This window comes from Macaca nemestrina, chromosome 1, assembly GCF_043159975.1.
Source record: "Macaca nemestrina isolate mMacNem1 chromosome 1, mMacNem.hap1, whole genome shotgun sequence".
NCBI classification, from domain to species: domain Eukaryota; kingdom Metazoa; phylum Chordata; class Mammalia; order Primates; family Cercopithecidae; genus Macaca; species Macaca nemestrina.
The window spans coordinates 12,231,233-12,251,312 of record NC_092125.1 but is presented as its reverse complement, the minus strand read 5'-3'; the positions used below and the strand labels follow the sequence as shown (position 1 = coordinate 12,251,312).

General features: G+C 45.0%; 2 long non-coding RNA genes across 3 annotated transcripts; one reads left to right on the top strand and one right to left on the bottom strand.

The window, feature by feature from the left end:
* The first annotated feature begins 1,908 nt into the window (after positions 1 to 1,908).
* On the top strand, positions 1,909 to 17,354 carry LOC139357307 (uncharacterized). Its single transcript, XR_011610272.1, has 3 exons — positions 1,909 to 2,116; positions 14,776 to 14,930; positions 17,001 to 17,354. It is a non-coding gene; the product is annotated as an uncharacterized lncRNA (long non-coding RNA).
* LOC139356430 (uncharacterized) lies at positions 2,694 to 11,653 on the bottom strand. 2 transcript variants are annotated; one of them, XR_011608349.1, is made up of 3 exons: positions 11,326 to 11,653; positions 5,375 to 5,529; positions 2,694 to 2,907 (listed from the first exon to the last, which is right to left on the bottom strand). It is a non-coding gene; the product is annotated as an uncharacterized lncRNA (long non-coding RNA). The 2 variants fall into 2 exon arrangements; XR_011608338.1 differs by lacking the exon at positions 11,326 to 11,653 and adding an exon at positions 11,056 to 11,156.
* Positions 17,355 to 20,080: the final 2,726 nt, after the last annotated feature.

The following is a 20,080-nucleotide window of genomic DNA, read 5'->3' as shown; positions in this document are numbered from 1 at the left end:
GTTACCTTCCAAAGGTCCCATCTTTTAATACCTCTTAATCACCTTGGGGGGGTTAGCATTGCAACGTATGAATTCAGCGGTGGGGGATGGCTGGGGGGCAGCACATACATTCAGATCATAGGAGGGCAGAAGCATGAATTTGTATTAGGGATAAAATGGAATCTTTGGGTAAGATCCCCATCCCCCAATCAAAAGGGGAGAGCTTCTGGTGGGGGGAGTCAAGGGGCTGTCAACCCTCAGTTCTTGTACTTTTGGATGGCTCCATATCACAGCCAGTGCTCTAAACAGGTAGGGACAGGTTCTGGCTTGTGGGGAAGAGGCCCTTGAGCCTCCATACCCCACCCCAACCAAGGAGGCCAAAAGGAGGTCAGCATGGGGTCTGTGGATACCACCAAGGGGGCTTCTACCTAAAGTTGCTCTTGAGGCTAACCCCATGTGAGTGAGTTGTGAGTTAGTTGGGGTTCAACAGAATCAATTTGTGTGTGCGTGTGTATGTGTGCGAGTGTGTGTGTGTTTTAATAAGTTGGGGAATCAGGTCAAGAATTGTGGAGGCCTGAAAGTCTGAAATTTGCAGGACAGGCTGGCAGGCTAGAGACCCAGTGGAGGTGATGTTGTGGCTCAAGTCTGAAGGCTGCCTGGAGGTGGAATTCCTTCTTCCTCAGGGAACCTTAGTCTTTTTCTCTTAAGATCTTCAACTGATTGGATGAGGCCCACCCACATTATGGAGAATAATCTGATTTACTCAAAGTCTACTGATTTGAATATCAATCTCATATAAAAAATACCTTCACAACAACATCTAGATTGGTGTTTGACCAAATACCTGGGTACTGTGGCCTAGCCAAGTTGACACATAAAATTAACCACCACTCCATGATTCTTTTCAGGGGATTTTTTTTTTCAGTTTTTCAGGGGAGAGGGTAGCCATGAACTTTCCACATGCCTCATGACTGCAGAGCTGCAGCAAACAGGAGAATGAGAGTCAAGTGTTCTGAGTCTTGCTATCTGTCTCTTATGAGAATACCAACTGTTTATGACTTTGTCTCCCTCCCGCCCTTCCCTCCTTGTCTGAAATAATATAGTAAATGTTCTTCAACGCCATGAGTTCAAGACCAGCCTGGGCAAAATGTGAGATCCTGCCTCTACAAAAAATACAAAAATTAGCCAGGCATGGTGGTGTGCAGCTGTAGTTCCAGCTACTAGAGAGGCTGATGTGGGAGGATCTCTTGAGCCCTGGAGTCTGAGGCTGCAATGAGCTATGATCGTGCTACTGCACTCCTGCCTGTCTCAAAAAAACAAAACAAAAAAACCAGCCAGGCATGGTGGCTCACGCCTATAATCCCAGCACTTTGGGAGGCTGAGGCGGGTGGATTGAGACTATCCTGGCCAACATGGTGAAGCCCTGTCTTTACTAAAAATAAAAAAAATTAGCTGGGCGTGGTTGTGTGCACCCGTAGTCCCAGCTACTCAGGAGGCTGAGGTGGGAGAATTGCTTGAATCTGGGAGGCGGAGGTTGCAGTGAGCCGAAATCGTGCCACAGCACTCCACCCTGGCAACAGAGTGAGACTCTGTCTTAAAAAAAAAAAAAAAAAAAAAAAAAAAAAAAAAAAAATCTCAGTCCATGGTGTTTTTGTTATGGCCACTTGAGCTGTCCAAGAAATTTGGAGACGGGTGGACCTGGCTTTGCATGCCAGCCCTACCATTTGTTAACCACTTGACCTTGAATCTCTTGAAGAAAGAGTTCTTGAAAATAATTTGTGAGCTTCTAGGAGACAGTGTGGGCAGTCCCTGGCACATAAAAGGCAACTCACAAGCATTGGTTTCCTCCACTCGTCTGTAGGAGTGTTTTCAGGGCCCAATAATGGGTACATGAAAATTACGTGGCTGTATCAAAGGAAAGGATGACAACAGATGGAACTATTAACTCGGGTGATGTAAATACTGATATTTTGGAATGAGTAAAATTGCTTTGGATACCTGAATTCTGATGTGCTATCCTATATTTCATAGCAAACATGTAATGCTAGGATGTCTACATCAGACAGTAGAAAGCTTCTGAAGGAAGACTCCGGGGATTATGGATGAACTCTGCCTGTAACTTGCAGTGTGGCCTTGGGTAAGTCGTTTTTCTCTTGTGGACACCTATTAAGGGGATTGGGCTGCTATCTTTAATTTCCTCCTAGGCGTAATAGTTCATGATTCTAGATACCAGTGTTTGTGTACTAAGGGTATTCAACTAAGCGTGCTATTTTATAATTGACATCAAGTGGTGTTAAGTGCTGTAACATGATATTAGTCAGCGACAGGCCTGTATAGTTTACAGCTAGAACAGTAATCATTCCTGAGAGCAGATGCCTGGTGTTTAATGAATTTTGCCTCTTACTACTCTTTTTGTGTGTGTGTGAATTGGTGCCTCCCTTCTCCCCCTACCTACTTACATAATCAGATTCTAAATTATGTTGACACAAGTTATGTAGTCTGGATTCTTCAGAAATTTCAGCTTATTTTGGAAGCTCTGAATTCTATAATTTTTTTGGATCTTGCAGAATAATCTTTTCCACTCCCCCAGAGAAACCCTTTCAGTGCTTTTGTTTTGAATTAAAATAACAAAATCAACATTATAAAGAAGAGGATGTTTTTCCCCATGGAGTCTACCCCGGATCTAATCTTATTTTGTAAAAGCATAACATTCATCAGAACTTGTTTGTGACATCCCCTCTTCTGAAACAGCCCAGGACTCAGTCCTGCCACCCCTGTGAGTTGGGCAAGCACCATCTGTCAAGTCCAGGTTGGGCCAGGCTGTCTGAGAGAAGGATGAGGTATGAGGGTCCACTGAGTTTGCAGGGGCAACTCCTCCACTAGGCTCCTGCCACTCATGTGCTGTGCTTCAAAGACACGTTCCCCAGCCTACAGAAGGATGAGAATGGGCAGTTACATCTACAGGCAAATGAGGCATAGACTCACACTTGGATCCCCTTTTTTCTCTCCCAAATTCCAATCTCTCTAAAAAATACTGAATTTGTATTCAGAACACCTAACTTCCCATTTGGACCCTGCTAACACTAACTGTGTGACCTTGAGTATGTCACTCAGCTTCTGTAGACTTAGTCTCCTCATACTCAAAAGAGAGCAATGGACTAAATTGGGAATGGCAAATACAAGACCTGCACATTATCAGCTGCCCTGCCCATGCAAGGGCCAGACATCACTAATCAATTGTAGCACTCCCAGAACTTGAGAAAGCCATTATTAATCAATTGAGGTCAACACATAAAATGGCAACTGACATCTCTGCATGAAATGACCTCTAAGGTCTCCTTTAGATTGAAATATCAGAAAGTGGAATAGGTTGCCAGGGACCAGAATCTCCTCTACCTAGAATTAGGAAAGTCCTACTTGAAGGCAGAGGAATAGGTAAAATGAACTTAAAATTTCTATGATCATTTAGCAACTGAACTCAACTAAGCCAACATTTATTAAACATCTTCTGTGATCAGAGCTCTCTGCTAGCGATGCTGGGTTGGATAATGACCATCCTTTATCTCAAAGAACTAAAAATTGCATAGAGGAAGCAGGCAGAATGGCGTACATGTAAATAGCAATACATAAGCAACACATGGGAGCCAAGGTGCTAGAAACAATTTTTGGCCAGGTGCGGTGGCTCACGCCTATAATCCCAGCACTTTGGGAGGCCTAGACAGGCGGATCACCTGAGGTCAGGAGTTCAAGACCAGCCTGACCAACATGATGAAACTCTGTCTCTACTAAAAATATAAAAAATTAGCCAGGCATGGTGGCAGGAACCTGTAATCCCAGCTACTTGGGAGGCTGAGTCAGGAGAATCACTTGAACCCAGGAGGCGGAGGTTACAGTGAGCCGAGATTGTGCCATTGCACTCCAGCCTGGGCAACAAGAGCAAAACTCCTTCTCAAAAAACAATAATAATAATAATAATAATAATAATAATTTTTTACCCTGTCCTAAATGCTTTAAGAAAAAAAAAATCATTTTCTCCTCTCAACAAGTACATGAGGAGGTATTTGTATTATGTATTATCCCCGTTTTTCAGGATGAGAAAACTGAGACCCCATGAGGTTAAGAAATTTCCCCAAACTCACACAACTAGTTTAATAGCAAAATCAGGACAAAAACTCAAGGACTTAGGCTCCAAGAAAGGATTCTAAGGGGATTAAGGTCAATGTCACAGTAGGTAAACATCTGACTTGGAAAATGAGAATGATTTTAATAGGCCAGAAAAGGAGCAGGATCTTCCAGGCCAAGGAGTCCTGGGAGGGTCTGTTGTGCTGCGGGTCTTGAAGAACGCTCTCAGAGCTGATTGCAAGCTCGTGTTCTGTTTATAAGTATTCCCTAGCAGGTAGCAGCGTGCCTGGCTGTAGCAGAGGCTCAATTAATGTGGATTCTATATACGGTGTTTGGATGAACTTTAAGGTGCGTGTAATGGGTGATGAAGTTGGAGAGTAAATTTGGAGAAAGATTTTGCAGGACTCAGAATGCGACGGTCATGAGCAGAAACTTGGGATTCCCATTCTTGTGGAATTCTGAGAAGATCTGTGATGCAAGTGGCCTTATGCAAGGATGATGATTCTGGCATTAATGTGATTGATGGATCAGAGAGGTGACAGCCTGGATAAAGGCAGATGGGACAGGAGGCTGGCAGAGTTGTCTGGGGCAGAGGAGACCAAGAGACCCTGAAAAAGGACAGTGTCTGTGAAACTGAGGGAGAGATGCAGGCAGATGAGTGAGTGAGTGTGGGTGAGCAGACTCAAGATGATACCACAGTTTGTAGTCTGGGTGACAGGGAAGATGTGACATGCACACACATCCAATGATGTATTCGTGATTACACACACACACTGCATGCATGCTTCTGTGTCCTGGTCTGACACTATTCTGAAGCTCGTTTAGTGGCCAATTGCAAATATGCTTAAAGGCAGTGAGTTCTGATTCCACAATCTAGTGGCTCATCAGATTTACAAAATAGAAAGCAGAGCTGGCCAAATGGAATCCTCCAGAGTTTGAATCATTGCAGCAGATGCCATGCGAGGCCAGGTTGATACACACAGGAGCAAAGATGGGGGTTAACCTGAACCAGGTACTTCTTTCTAGAGTGAGGGCCATTGCCTCTGACTTCAGAGGTGTTGATCTTAAGCAGCACGCTTCCAAAGGATCCAGGGAAATATTCTATCTGAGCACACAGTCAAAGCCAGGAAGCAACCACTCTATGCAGACATAAAAATAATGGGATGAACTGTCAGAACCATCAATGTCAGGGGCAGAGAAAAACCTGTTAACTCAGCTAGCTCAGGCCCAGTACCACAACTGAGTCTAAGAGCTTGTCACCGTGCAAAGCCACCTGGGAGCGAGGTCTTCCCTGGGTCTGACTTCCTTCTGAAATACATCCTGTTGAGACTGTCAGATGGGTATGGAGTGGGGATCCAGTCCTGCTCCTTTGTTTACTGGCTGTGTCACTTGGCAAGTTGCTGACTGAAACTCTACAGATTTCTTCACCTGTAACACAGAAATAGTTAGAAATATTCCTCCTGGGCTGTCATGAGGATTCAATGAGATTGTGCAATTAGTGCAGTGCCCGGCATGTAGTTAGTGCTCAAGAAACATCAGCTGTGGTCCTCTTACTAGACTCATTCACAATTTGCATATGTCTATATAGATTACATGCTGTCAATCTCAGACAGCTTTCAGGTAGAATTTTTAATCAGGTTTTGAGTTATTTATAACAGATTCTGGCAGGAATCTTAGAGGTCATTTAGTCTAACCTCCAGAAAGAATCCTGGACGTAATGCCTGTGTTTCCATTTGCATTTCCTCTTACCCAAAGCAAAGCCTCTATGTTGGGAGTGGATATACGACGCACATGGAAACCAAACAATTAAGAGCAAGTCCCCATGAGGTGGCAGGTGGGCAGTTTTCAAACCAGCTGCTCCTGGCGAGGTGGGTGGCTGTGGTAAGCACAGGAGGCTCTGTGGGGCGCAGGCCTCTGAATCATGGGGAGACTTTCCAATAGCACTCAGGCTGAGAGGTGCTCATTACCAACAAGAGCCAGGGGAGGGCAGGGAGAGGGAGAACAAGAGGAAGAGGGGGAGCCAGAGAAGGGGAGGTTCAGAGGCAGACAGGGAGAATGCAGGGAAGAGAAAGGGAGAAAGAAAGAAAGGGGAGGAGAGAGGAGACAGCGTGCAAAGAGAGAGAGAGAGAGAGAGAGAGAGAGAGACTTTTCCCCAGTAGAGGAAGAAATTGCAGTACAAGCATTGAAAATGAGCCATACCTTCTTAAATTCTAGGATTGTGACCAAATTACACAGCAGCAAATAAGAACAGATATAGCTAGAGCTACAGAGATGCTGTTGATGACAATTCCAGATTTAGCATAAAGCCTTTCACCTATTCTATTAAGCTCTATTTGCTGGGCTTCCCCTGCTCCCAGCTGTTACAAAGCATCCGTTGTTAAAAGTTCAAGTCCTTCCCTGCGGGTAGTCAGAGTGAGTTCAACCTGGAGATGTTAGACCTTTACTCAGCAGATCCCCAGGAGCCTGAAGTAGGAGCCTGAAGGAGTAGAGAGCAACAGCTTCCCTCTCTTCTCCATCTGCTAGAATTGGCCAGGGGCCTGAGTTCCTGGCTGCAATCCGTTTCCCTTCCATCTCCCAGCTGGGATGGAGTTCCAGCCCCTAACCCCAGCCTCGCTTGCTGGGTCCCTGAAATCCTTGGCTAATTTCTGCCAGCGCCTGCTCCACAGGGACTGAGCCCTGCTCCCTGTTGTCCTTGTAGCAGTTTTGGACAGAACTTTTTGGCTTCTGGCCTTAGCCTTCCGAGGACCCCTTGTTGTTGTTGCCACGCCTCTGGTCAGATCTTGGTGTCCATGTGACTCCAAGCACGACTTCAGATTATCTAGAGCCCTAGGATTCAGCAACTGCCAGCCCTGCTTGACGATGAGGCCCCTCTCAGGTTGGCATCCTCCATCCAACTGTGTCCGCTTCATCTTTTATTCACACCGAGAAATCTCATCTAATCATACAGTGGGAGCCTGAGGATTCCCTGCAATGTATACAGTAGCCCTGATACAGAAAAGGAATGAGGCCACTCTCAGAACTAATGACCTAATTTGTGGAGTCCAGTGCAAAATGTAAATGTGGGCCCCTGGTTCCAAAAGTACTGAGAATTTCAAGACAGACAGAGCAGAGCATTCAACCCAGCATGGGGCCTGTTTAAGGCTGCACACCCACAAAGCCAGCCCTGGCCTCGTAGAATAAGAGCGGACACAGCATAGCCCAGAAAGCAGTTCAGAACTGGGTGCATGTACCTAAATGAGGACCTGGGCCAGTCCTGGACAGTGAGAAGAGATTGTGTTTATTCCAAAACCACACTGTGGTCATCTGTTATTGATACTTGTATGTTGTATATTTGAATAAACTCAATAACTTTATTAAGCCGAATACTGCTGTTTTTATAGAATGGTACCTGTCCTTAGTAAATAGTTTCTGTGGTTGTCACTGTCAGGCCCCATATTGAAGAAGCGCCATAGGTATTGGTACAGCGTGAAGAGCTTACATGGCATTGCAGTCAAGTTTCTGTTGTAAGCTGAGTGCAATGGTGCATACCTGTACTCCCAGCACTTTGAGAGGCTGAGGCAGGTGGATCACTTGAGGCCAGGAGTTTGAGACGAGCCTGGGCAACATAGTAAAAACCCATCTTTACAAAAATATACAAAAATTAGCTGGGGTGGTGGCACATGCCTGTAGTCCCAGCTACTTGGGAGGCTGAGGTGGGAGGATTGCTCCCAATCCTCCAGGAACTTGAGACTGCAGGGAGCCGTGTTTGCACCATTGTACTCCAGGCTGGGTGACAGAGCGAGACCCTGTCTCAAAAACAAAACAAACAAACAAATGAAAACATGGCTGGACATGGTGGCTCATGCCTGTAATCCCAGAACTTTGGGAGACCAAGGTAAGCATATCACTTGAGGCCAGGAGTTTGAGACCAGCTTGGCCAACATGGCAAAACCATATCTCAAAAAAAAAAAAAAAAAATTACTCAGGTGTGGTGGTGCATGCCATTAGTTCCAGCTACTCAGGAGGCTGAGGCAGGAGAATCGCTTGAACCTGAGAGGCAGAGGTTGCAGTGAGCCGAGATGGCGCCACTGCACTCCAGCATGGGTGACTGAGCAAGACTCTGTCTCAAAAAAAAAGAAAAAAAAATCAAACCAAACAAACAAAAGAGCCTGCCTTTTTAGTGGTAACTTGTGAAATGAAAAAAAAAAAAAGAGAGAGAGAGAGAAGTTTCTGTTGTAGTCGGGCTTTGGCAGCAGCCACTTTTTTGTATTGTTGTTTTATTTTTTTATATTGGTTTTTGTTTTATGGTTTATTTTTGTTTATGTATACATATATTTTGTTTTATTCTTTTGTGGTTTTGTTTTTGTTTTTTTTTTTTGAGACAAGGTTTTGCCATGTTGCCCAGGCTGGCCACCTTCATTCTTGAGTAACAGAAGGGGATTTTGGCCAGGTAGACAGCAGTGAACACCTCAGGAATTCGGCCAGGTCACCGGTAATCTTCAGGCCGCAGTTGGGAGGATATTTGGAATAAATCCTAGTATGTGCTTTGCATCAATCCACCTTGCTTTTGCAGGAAAGAAAAGAGGGGGTCGTATTGGTTCAATCAACAGCTATTCTGCTCATCGGGGCAAAGGCTCTATAGCAGGAGTTGTAAGGGCCCCGAAAGAGACTAAGACACAGTCCTGGCCCCAAAGCTGGTCCTCATTGAGGCAGTAGGTTGCTGTGTAAAACCAGTGGATTATGGGGTGGTTTGGCCTTTTGTTCCTAAGAATGTCCAGGTCCCACAGGCCGGGGAGGGCTACACTGGGTTTGTGGCCAGGTTCTGGGGGAACCCTGAGCAATTCACACCTTTTCTGAGACTCTGGTTCCTCATCTATAAATGGAGAGGGAGCTCCTTCAAACATTTTGTCAGGAAAAAATGTTACGCTGAATCTGACGGCACATTGGAATGCATGTAAGCCTCTACCAATATCAGGTCACAGTGATAATAAGCACCTTCCTCCTTCCCTTCCTCTGTATCTTCCTTCCAGCCCAATCCATCACCCTTCCATCAGACCACAGTGATAAGGACCTTCCTCCTTCCCTTTCTCTGTGTCTTCCTTCCAATTCAATCCATCACCCTTCCATCAGATCACAGTGATAAGGACCTTCGTCCTTCCCTTTCTCTGTGTCTTCCTTCCAACCCAACCCATCACCCTTCCATCAGACCACAGTGATGTAAGCACCTTCCTCCTTCCCTTTCTCTGTGTCTTCCTTCCAATCCAATCCATCACCCTTCATCAGATCACAGTGATAAGGACCTTCCTCCTTCCCTTTCTCTGTGTCTTCCTTCCAACCCAACCCATCACCCTTCCATCAGACCACAGTGATGTAAGCACCTTCCTCCTTCCCTTTCTCTGTGTCTTCCTTCCAATCCAATCCATCACCCTTCCATCAGACCACAGTGATAAGGACCTTCCCTTTCTCTGTGTCTTCTGTCCAACCCAATCCATCACCCTTCCATCAGACCACAGTGATAAGGACCTTCGTCCTTCCTTTCTCTGTGTCTTCCTTCCAATCAATCCATCACCCTTCCATCAGATCACAGTGATAAGGATCTTCCTCCGTCCCTTTCTCTATGTCTTTCTTCCAACCCAATCCATCACCCTTCCATCAGACCACAGTGATAAGGACCTTCCTCCTTCCCTTTCTCTGTGTCTTCCTTCCAACCCAATCCATCACCCTTCCATCAGATCTCAGTGATGTAAGCACCTTCCTCCTTCCCTTTCTCTGTGTCTTCCTTCCAATCCAATCCATCACCCTTCCATCAGATCACAGTGATAAGGACCTTCCTCCTTCCCTTTCTCTGTGTCTTCCTTCCAACCCAACCCATCACCCTTCCATCAGATCACAGTGATGTAAGCACCTTCCTCCTTCCTTTCCTCTGTGTCTTCCTTCCAATCCATCACCCCTCTCATGTCCTCGACTCCCTTATAATTCTTTGGGAACCTTCTCCTGACCTTTTCCTGTTTGAGACTCACCTATTCCCCATTTCTACTCCAAACCTCAATCAGCTGGCAAAGACCAGAGGATGCGTAAATTAATTTACATAATTTACATTTAGAAGTGTATCCAGGCCGGGTAAGGTGGCTCACGCCAGTAAATCCCAGCACTTAGGGAGGCCGAGGTGGGAGGATCGCTTGAGGTCAGGAGTTTGAGACCAGCCTGGCCAACACAGTGAAATCCCATCTGTACTAAAAATAAGAAAATTAGCCGGGCATGGTTGCGGGTGCTTGTGATGCCAGCTACTTGGGAGGCTGAGGCAGGAGAACCACTTGAACCCGGGAGCGGAGGTTGCAGTGAGCCGAGATCACACGATTGCACTCCAGCCCAGGTGACAAGAGTGAAACTCCGTCTCAAAAAAAAAAAAAAAAAAAGTGTATCCATTTGCACTGGCTACTGTAAGAACATAGCAGAGTTGGGGACTTAACAACAGAAATTTATATTCTGACAGATCTGGAGGCTTGAAGTCCAAGATCAAGTTGTCAGCAGGGTTGGTTTTCCTGCGGCCTCTCTCCTGGGCTTGCAGAGGCTGTCTCCTCCCCGTGTCCTCACGTGGTCTTCCCTCTGTGCGAGGAAGTGTCCTAATCTCCCCTTCTCATAAAAGCGCCAGTCAGATCGAATTGCATCCTGCCCTAGAGCCTTGTTTTAACTTAATTACCTCTTCAAAGACCCTGTCTACAAATACAGTCACATTTGGAGGTCCTGGGGATTAGGATTCCAACATATGAATTTGGGGGCCCATAATTCAGGCCATAACAAGGAGATAATGGTAAGTAATCCCCCTCTTCTAAAATTCTTTGCATTTGTAAAGAGGATGCTGAAGGAAAGAAAACTGTAAAGCAAAGGATGTCTGAAGAAGGATTTAGCATTTCAAGACCAGTTGGACGTGGGGGGTATTTTTGGCTGGGGACCCTCTTGGCACCCCTCACATACCAACATACAGCCAGCCACCTGCTCTGCCCACGAACACGGCTGGCACTGGGTAGACAGACCACATTTTCATCTTCTTTCTGTATTCCAAAGAAATAAGCCAGTCTCACCTTCCTGCCTCTAAGGAACACCAGGATTTTTTAACTAGTTCCTTATATGGCAGCTGTTTCAGCTCTGCCTGGAGAATTTAAGCCGTCAGCCTGGCCAACTGTTGAATACTACAGGGAGAGACATTATTTGGCTCCCAGGAAATAAGAACTCCAAAATACCTACCATAGCAGGGCATAGCCCTGAAACGGCTGCCACTTCCCCGAGCCACAGAGCCAGTCTCTGTTCCAGCTGTGGCGAGTTGTAGAGAGATAAATGAGCGGCTGTGTTTTTGTGGGGAAGAAAAAGAGAAATGAGCTTTTTAGCTTTCTGCAAAAAGAACAGGGCTTCTGCCCTGGGTAATTCAGACTCGTTGCTAGAATATGGAATATGTTGTTGGCAGAAAACAGAGAGGTGAGCCCAGCAGGTATGAGCTGCTTGCAAGAGAGGGTGTCAGGAACTCCACCTGTCCCCTGTAGAGACTGGACTTCCTCAAATGATATCCATGACTCATTCTTTGCCTGGAAAAGACAGAAACCTTTCATTACTCCCTTACTTGTAGAAAATAGGTTTGTGTGCGTGTGTGTGTACAGATATTTTGACAACATAGCATTTGAATTCAGAGACTGCTGGAGCTTTTAGAACAAAAAAAGTTACAAATGCACAATAATCTTACTTGCTAATTGGAGAGGAATGCCCTTTCATATAGATATACACATACACGCAGTTGATTTTGTGCATTATGAAATAGGTGAAATGTTTTGCTCCGTCCTCTTTCCTTGTTCACAGAAAACGAGGCTCACTGCACATCCAGGCCATTGTCATAAGGATTGCTTTCTTCGTCTTCATAAAGCTCTCAAGCTATAAGCCAAAGGCTGTTGTTTGTTTGTTTCCATTTACAGCTTGCCAGCAGCCTGCTAGGTGATGGTCCAGAATCCGTAACTAGCTGCAGTCTTGCCAGACAAGACCTGGGGAAGCTTCTCCATCTGCCCGCAGTGGCAATCAGACCTGTACTGATGAAATGGGCTAAGTTCAGGGAAGGCTGGGATTCAGACAGTCGAGAGATGAGGGAGGTAGATGTTTCCCTAGGACATGCTTTTTAGTCATTTGCTGAAAAGACTTTCATTGCTGTGTAAAGCTGCCAGCTGTCTGGGACAAAGGAAACAGATACAAGGGGCATTCTTGGGAATAAAGGGCATCGCCACCTTCAGCAAAGAGGAATAGGACACAAGAACAGATATAGAAAAGGTTCTAAAGGGAAAGGAAGATTCTGCTGCCCAAAAGAAAGCAAGATAGCAAAGGTCTCCTGGAGTTTGGATTGAAATAGGAGGCGAATGGTGACAAGGAGACTGAAAAAGCAAGTCAAAGGGACATGTGTCTGGATAGGCTGTGTCATAGTGTGACAACAAGTATGATACAAGTTAAAACAGCCCAAGTTCATTTCTTATGCATGTTAACGGGCCCTCACAGATTAGCTGGAAGCTCCATCTCTCGGTCTCTTATGATCATCCAGTAACTAGGCTGATGGACGCTCTCTTGTGACACTGAGGCAGAAGGACAAGAACATACCTTAATTTACATTGAACACTGAATGTTAAAGCTTCCACCCAAAATGGGCACATATGGCTGTTGCATTTTGTTGCCGAAGCAAGGCACTTGACCATCCTAACTTCCAGGGGATAATGAAGTTAAATCCCTACCATGCTTGGAAAGAGGACCAGAATTTTTGGTGAATAGCACTAGTAGTCATTAGTGTTACAGCAAACATCACAGACTGAGAAAAGGATGGGAGGGAGGCCCTGGGTGGGCGTGGTAACCATGGTCACACACACTGAAGGAGCTGGGGCAGGCTTTGAATAGGAATATAAATCTGGTAGGGAAATTATGTCATCAAGGTCCTATTTCTAAAGTCTTGAGCTGTTGCATTCATACACATACACATGCAAGCCACTGATTGTCATCAGGTAAGTAATATATCTTTAAATATTACTTTTGCCCCATTCTCTTTCTCTTGTCATTTGGGACACCAGTTACAACTATGTTAGAACATTTCACAATGTCCTATTTATCTCTTGGTTTTTGATATTTATCATCTTTTTGCTTGTTTGTTTCATCTTAGATATATTTTTTCTGACCCAGCTTCTAAGTTTACTAATTCTCTTTTCAGCTGTGTCTAATCTGATGTTAAACCTATCCAATATGTTAATTTCATTCATAATATTTATCCATATTAGAATTTACATTTGTTTCATTTTTTTATACTTTATAAGCATAATTTCCAGTTATTCATCAACATTTTTAAGCTTGTCTTTTATATTCTTAAACATATTAATCATGGTTGTTTTAAAGTTTGTTTGTTATCTGAACTCCTTATGGGTCTGCTTTTTCTATTGTCTCTTTGGTCATATCTTATCTTCCTTTATGACTGATTATGTCTTGATAGGTGTCAGATATTATATATTTAAATAGATAATTTGAGGCTTTGAATGCTGTTATATTCTTCTAGAGAGGGTGCACTTTGGCATCTGGCCAGCATCTAGGCTAGAAACACTAGCAATTTCAGGTCACATTAATTCAGCCAAGGATAGATAGATTATTTGAAGCTGGGCTTAAGGCCCTGTGAGGGCTAATCTATTGGTTCACACTTGCTTTCAGGTACCTGATAGCTTAGGGTATTTACTGGGATCCCTCCTACTCAGCAGTCTCTGAAACCCGCAGTTCCTTGATTTGTGGAGAACTCTATTCAGCTTTTCAGTCTCTCAGCTTCCACTTTCAGCATTTGCATCTGCCTCTGGGGAAAAGTGGTCCCAAACTCCAGGATCATCTCTGGGCCTCCGTTCTGTCTCACACCTGTTTTCTTCACTGATTGGGTATCTCTCTGATGCCTCTAAATGGATGTAGTTATATTTCACTAGGCTTTCTAGTTGTTCTGAGTTTGAGAACCATTTCCAGAAGCAAAACTCGCTAAGAAGTGACATTTGGATGAGATCTGAATGATGAAGAAATAGAATTATCAAAATCTGGGGAAGAATGTCCAAAGCAGGGGAAACAACAAGAAAAATGTTTTGGAGTGAGTGAAAATTTGGTTATGTTCAAGGAATAGAAAAGCCATGGTGTGTGGAAATTAGGGAGCAGGGCGAATGATTGACATGCGGTCAGCAAGGGAGCAGGGGCCAGATCACATGGGCACTGGAGGCCATGAGAAGGGGTGAGGGTATTTTTTAAAGAATATTTTCTATTCATAAGAGCAAAAACATAGAATCAACCTAAATGTCCATCCATGGCAGACTGGATAAAGAAAATGTGGTACATATACACCATGGAATACTATGCAGCCGTAACAAAAAATGAGATCATGTCTTTGCAGGAATATGGAAGGAGCTGGAGGCCAGTATCCTTAGCAAACTAACACAGGAATAGAAAATAAAATACTGCATGTTCTCACTTGTAAGTGGGAGCTAAATGATGAGAACACATGGATACATACAGGGGAACAACACACACTGGGACCTATCAGAGGGTGGAGGGTGGGAGGAGGGAGAAGATCAGGAAAAGCAACTAATGAGTACTAGGCTTAATAGAACTTTCATTGCAGAGAAAGAACAGACAATAAGAAAAAGTCAGGATTGTGATCAGTTCTAGGAAGGAGGTGCACAGGATGTGGAGAGACCAAGTTCCTGAGAGTGGCTGGGGAGGCGTCTCTGAGGAGGGGACATTCACGACGCCATGAGGGAAGGAAGCGCTGGAGCCAGCCATGCGCAGTCTGGACGAGACAGCATCAGGAATGACAGGTAGAGGAACAGTCTAGCACATTCTAGAAACAATCCTAGTCTCAGAGAACCTGGAGCAAGGGCAGGGGTAGCAAAGGATGAGTCAGAGCTGATGGAGAGGCCAGACTGGGCAGGCCTCGGAGAACAGGGTGGGAAATTTCATTTCACGCTGAGCACAAAGGGAAGCCAAGAAGGGTTTGAAAGCAGTGAGGCCATAATTTGATTTGAATTTTTATTTTTTATTTATTTTTTATTTTTTAGAGACAGAGTTTCTAAGTGTAGTGGCACAGTCATAGCTCACTGCAGCCTCCACCTCCTGGGCTCACGCAGTCCTCCCACTTCAGCCTCTGTAGTAGCTGGGGCTACAGGCGTAGTCACCATTGCATCCAGCTAATTTTATTTTTTCTTTCTTTTTATTTTTGAGACGGAGTCTTGCTCTGTTGCCCAGGCTGGAGTGCAGTGGTATGATATTGGCTCGCTGCAACCTCCATCTCCCGGTTCAAGTGATTCTCCTGCCTCCGCCTCCCAAGTAGCTAGGACTACAGGCGTGCACAACCATGCCTGGATAATTCTTTGTATTTTTAGTAGAGACAGGGTTTTACGGTAAATGTTGGCCGGGCTGGTCTTGAACTCCTGACCTCGGCCCCCTTCTGCCACCTCGGCCTCCCAAAGTGCTGGGATTACAGGCATGAGCCACCACACCTGGCCACATCTGGCTAACTTTTTATTTTTTTTAGAGACAGGATTTCATCACATTGCCCAGGCTGGTCACAAACTCCTGGCCTTAAGTAATCTCCCTTCCTTGACCTACCAAAGTGCTGGGATTACAGGTGTGGGCCACCATGCCCAGCCTTGATTTGTACTTTTAAAAGATCACTCTGGATAGTGTGTGAAAATCAGAGTCTGAGGGCAAGAATAGCAACAGGAAGCTGAGTATGGTGGCTCATGCCTATAGTCCCAGCTATTCAGGGCCTAAGGTGGAGGGATTGCTTGAGCCCAGGAGTTTGAGGCTGCAGGAAGCTATGAGAGTGCCACTGCACACCAGTCTGGGTGACAGAGCAAGACCCTGTCTCAAAAATAAGTAAAAGGGTAGTAACAGGAGCTTATTGCATCAGTGAGAGGTAATGGATAATGGAGGCATGGGCCTGGTGGTGGCCACGGGGTGGAAGGAGTGGGTGAGGTCTGAATACATTTTGGGCATGGAATTGGCAGGACATACAAATGGTGGGTGCTGGGGTGGGTAAGATGAGGGGAGGGAGGAATCAAAGATGTTACCTAGATTTTGACTTCAGTAACTCACTGGATGGAGAGAAGTACCATTTATTGAGGGGGGAAGACAAGGGAGGAATAGGTTTGCAAGATGGGAATGCAAAGAGTTCTTTTTTGCATATTCTATCCAAATGGAGAGGTAAAGAAAGCTGTTGGGTATATCCATCTGGCCCTTAGAGGAATGATCTGAACTGAGGAGAAGAATTTGGGAACCATCAAAATGGAAATGGTATTTAAGGGAATAGGAGTAAACGAGACCACCAGGGAGGAGCGTGTAGCTAGAAGTGTGGCAAGAAAGGAGATGCTGGCTCGGGACTGAGCCCTGCAGCATTTCAGAATTTCAAGGTCTTGGCTGGGTGCAGTGGTTCATGCCTGTAATCCCAGCCCTTTGGGAAGCTGAGGTGGGAGGATGGTTTGAGTTCAGGAGTTTGAGACCAGCCTGGGCAACAAAGGGAGACCCCATCTCTACTTTAAACAAACAAACAAACAAACAAACAAAACACACACACACACACAAAACCGTATTTAGTGACATGTGCCTGTTGTACTAGCTATGAGAGGCTGAGGTAGGAGGATTGCTTCAGCCCAGGTGTTTGAAGCTGCAGTGAGCCAAGCCATGATAATGCTACTGCATTCCAGCCTGGGGGACAGAGTGAGATCCTGTCTCAAAAAAAAAAGAAAACAAAACAAAACCAAAATACAGGTCTCACAGGGGAAGAGAAGCCCAAGGGGTGATTAAGCAAGTGTATTAATTTCCTATTGCCCTATAGCCAATCACCACAAACATGGTGCTTAAAATAACACACAGTTATTCTCTTACAGTTCTGGAGGTCAGCAGTTCAAAATCAGCCTCACTGGTTGAAATCTAGGTGTGGGCAGAGCTGCAGGAGAGAACCGCTGCCTTGCTTGTCTAGCTTCTGGAGCTGTCTTCCCTGGCTCGTCGTCCTTTCCTCCATCTCTACAGCCAGCAACATAGCATCTTGCCTCAGTTGTTACATCACGTTTTTCTTTGGAAGTCAAATCCCCCTCAGCCTCCCTCTTATAAGGACTCGTGGTTACATTAAGGACTCACCCACATAAACCAGGATAATCTCCCCAACACCAATATCCTCAACATAATCACATCTGCAAAATCTCTTTTGCCATATGAGGTAACATATTCATAGGGTCATGGGATTAAGATATGGACACTGCTAAAGTTTAGGTATTTGCCTTCTCTAAATCTCATGTTGAAATTCAATCCCTAGTGTTGGATGTGGGGCCTGGTAGGAGGTGTCTGAGTCATGGGGTGGATCCCTCATGAACTGCGTGGTGCCCTCCTCTTGGTAATGGATGACTTCTTGCACTAGTGGATACTGCGAGATCAGATTGTGAAAAAGAACCTGGTACGTCCTCCTCTCTTCCTTCCTCTCTTACCATGTGATGCCTGCTCCCTTTTGTCTTCCACCATGATTGGAAGCTTCCTGAAGCCCTCACCAGAAACACATGCTGGAGCCATGATTCTTGTACAGCCTGCAGAACTAAGAGCAAAATAAACCTCTTTTCTCTATAAAGTACCCAGCTTCAGGTATTCCTTCATAGCAACACAAAATGAACGAAGACAGGTATCTTTGGCAGGATCACCTACTGCAGCAAGGCCTGCCAACAAAGTAGGGGGAAAAAACCCAGAATAGAACTTCACAGAAGCTGAAAGAACAGTGTTTCAAGGAGAAAAGGGGCAGGGTGCAGTGGCTCATGCCTGCAATCCCAGCACTTTGGGAGGCTGAGGTGGGAGGATCACTTGAGGCCAGAAGTTTAAGAACAGTTTGGGCAACATAGTGAGACCTGGTAGCTACAAAAAAAAATTTTTTTTTTAATTAGTTGGGCATAGTGGTGCACTCCTGTAGTCCCAGCTACTCAGGAGACTGAGATGGAGGATCTCTTAAGCCCAGGAGTTTGAGGTTACAGTGACCTATGATTGCACCACTGCTCTCTAGCCTGGGTGACAGAGCAGACCCTCTCTCTCTCTCTCTCTCTCTTTCTCTCTCTCTCTCTCTCTCTGTTTCTCTCTTTTTTTTATGCTTCAGACAAATATTTTTTTCATGTTTGTTTGTTAATAAAGTTAACTAGGACATAGAGCATAAAAGCAGTTGTCTTCATCTGTTTTGTGTTGCTATAACAGAATACCTGAGACTGGGTAATTTGTAAAGAGAAGAGGTTTATTTGGCTCGTGTTTCTGCAGACTGGGAAATTCAAGGGCATGGCCTGGCTTCTGGTGAAACTTTCAGTTTGCATCATAACATGGTGGAGAAAGTCAAAGGGGAAGCAGACACATGCAAAGAAACACAACCTGAGGGGCATTCTGGCTTTATAACAACCCGCTCTTGCAGGAGCTAATCAATTTCTGCTGGAACCAATCCAGTCTCGCCAGAGCAAGAACTTGCTAGCATGAGAATGGCACCAAGTTATTCATGAGGGATCTGCTCTCATGACCCAGACACTCCTCACTAGGCTCCACCCACAACACCACCACATCAGGAGAGCAAATTTCAACATGAGTTTTGGTGGGGACAAATAAATCATATCCAAACCATAGCAGCAATATTACAGAGATATAAGTGATGACCCAAATATAATACATAAAAAATGCCTTTGTGATCTCAACACACAGAGGTAGGTGGGACTAAGCCTGTGGGCTCTAGGATCCAGGCTCTGAATCTGTCATTTGGCAGAAGTAGCCTAGAGTTTAATTCATCAAATAACTGGAAGCTGCGATGTCTCTGGAGTGGCCTGTCACCCATCAAGCTGTGTTTTGGAGGTAGCACAGGGACCTGAGACAATATAGAGTGAGCTGCTAGCTCAAGCCCCCTGTTACATTGGGTCTGCAATACTGCCAAAAACAAGAGTTAGAGCCATACATATAAGCCTTGTCTTGAACCAGAGAGCCCACTGCTTTGGGTGAATGCAATTGAGAATAAGCAGACGTGAGAACGGATGGAGAAACTCCTCTCTCTCTCTCTCTCTCTCTCTCTCTCTCTCTCTCTCTCTCCACCCCCTCACTGAAGATGTGTCTGTATATTAAAATTCTAAAGAACAACAAACAAATATAATGAAAAATAGCCAACAAACTGAACAAGTAGGAACATTAATTCCTGAAGCACTTCAAATAATAGAGCAAAGTCTGAATTGAACTTAAATGAAGTATATTTGATTCCTCAGAGATAAAGGTGGTAATAACACCTGTAAAGCAAGCATAAGAAATCATGGGCCAAAAAACAAGAGTCAAAAAGGCTCTTGGGAAGTTGGGCGTGGTGGCGCCCAACACCTGTGATCCCAGCTACTCAGGAGGCTGAGGTGGGAGGGTCACTTGAACATGGGAGTTGGAGTCCACCCTGGGCAACATAGTAAGACCCTATTTATAAAGAAAAAAAAAAGGCATGAGAGCTCTAATTCCTCTGCCTGAGAGCACAGTGACCCCTGGCCACTTGACCCTGATTTCTTGCTTCCATTGGTCTCTGCCTGTCCATCAGCAGAAGTGAAGAGGGAAGCCCAGAGTCCTGTACACACCTGGTCAGACACCTACTCCCCTCTCCTCCCGCCCTCTCCACAGTTCTCGTCTTCCCATTCCCTGCTCAGAGGCTCACTGTGCCTTTATCCCTAGTGATCTTGATCCCCATGAAAAAGCCAAAGTCACACAGACTTCCTTTCTCCTCATCAGCAAGACAAATCCTCACTCTCTATTCTCCTCCTCTGGGGTATTCTTTTCCATAGCACTTACCATTAACTGATGTACTCTATGTTTTATTTAAACATTTTACTGAATTACTCATTTTATGTCAGGAGAACATACGCTTGTGTATTTTATTATTGCTGAGACCCCAGAACACAGAATAGTGCTTGGCATTTTGTAGACATATAATAAA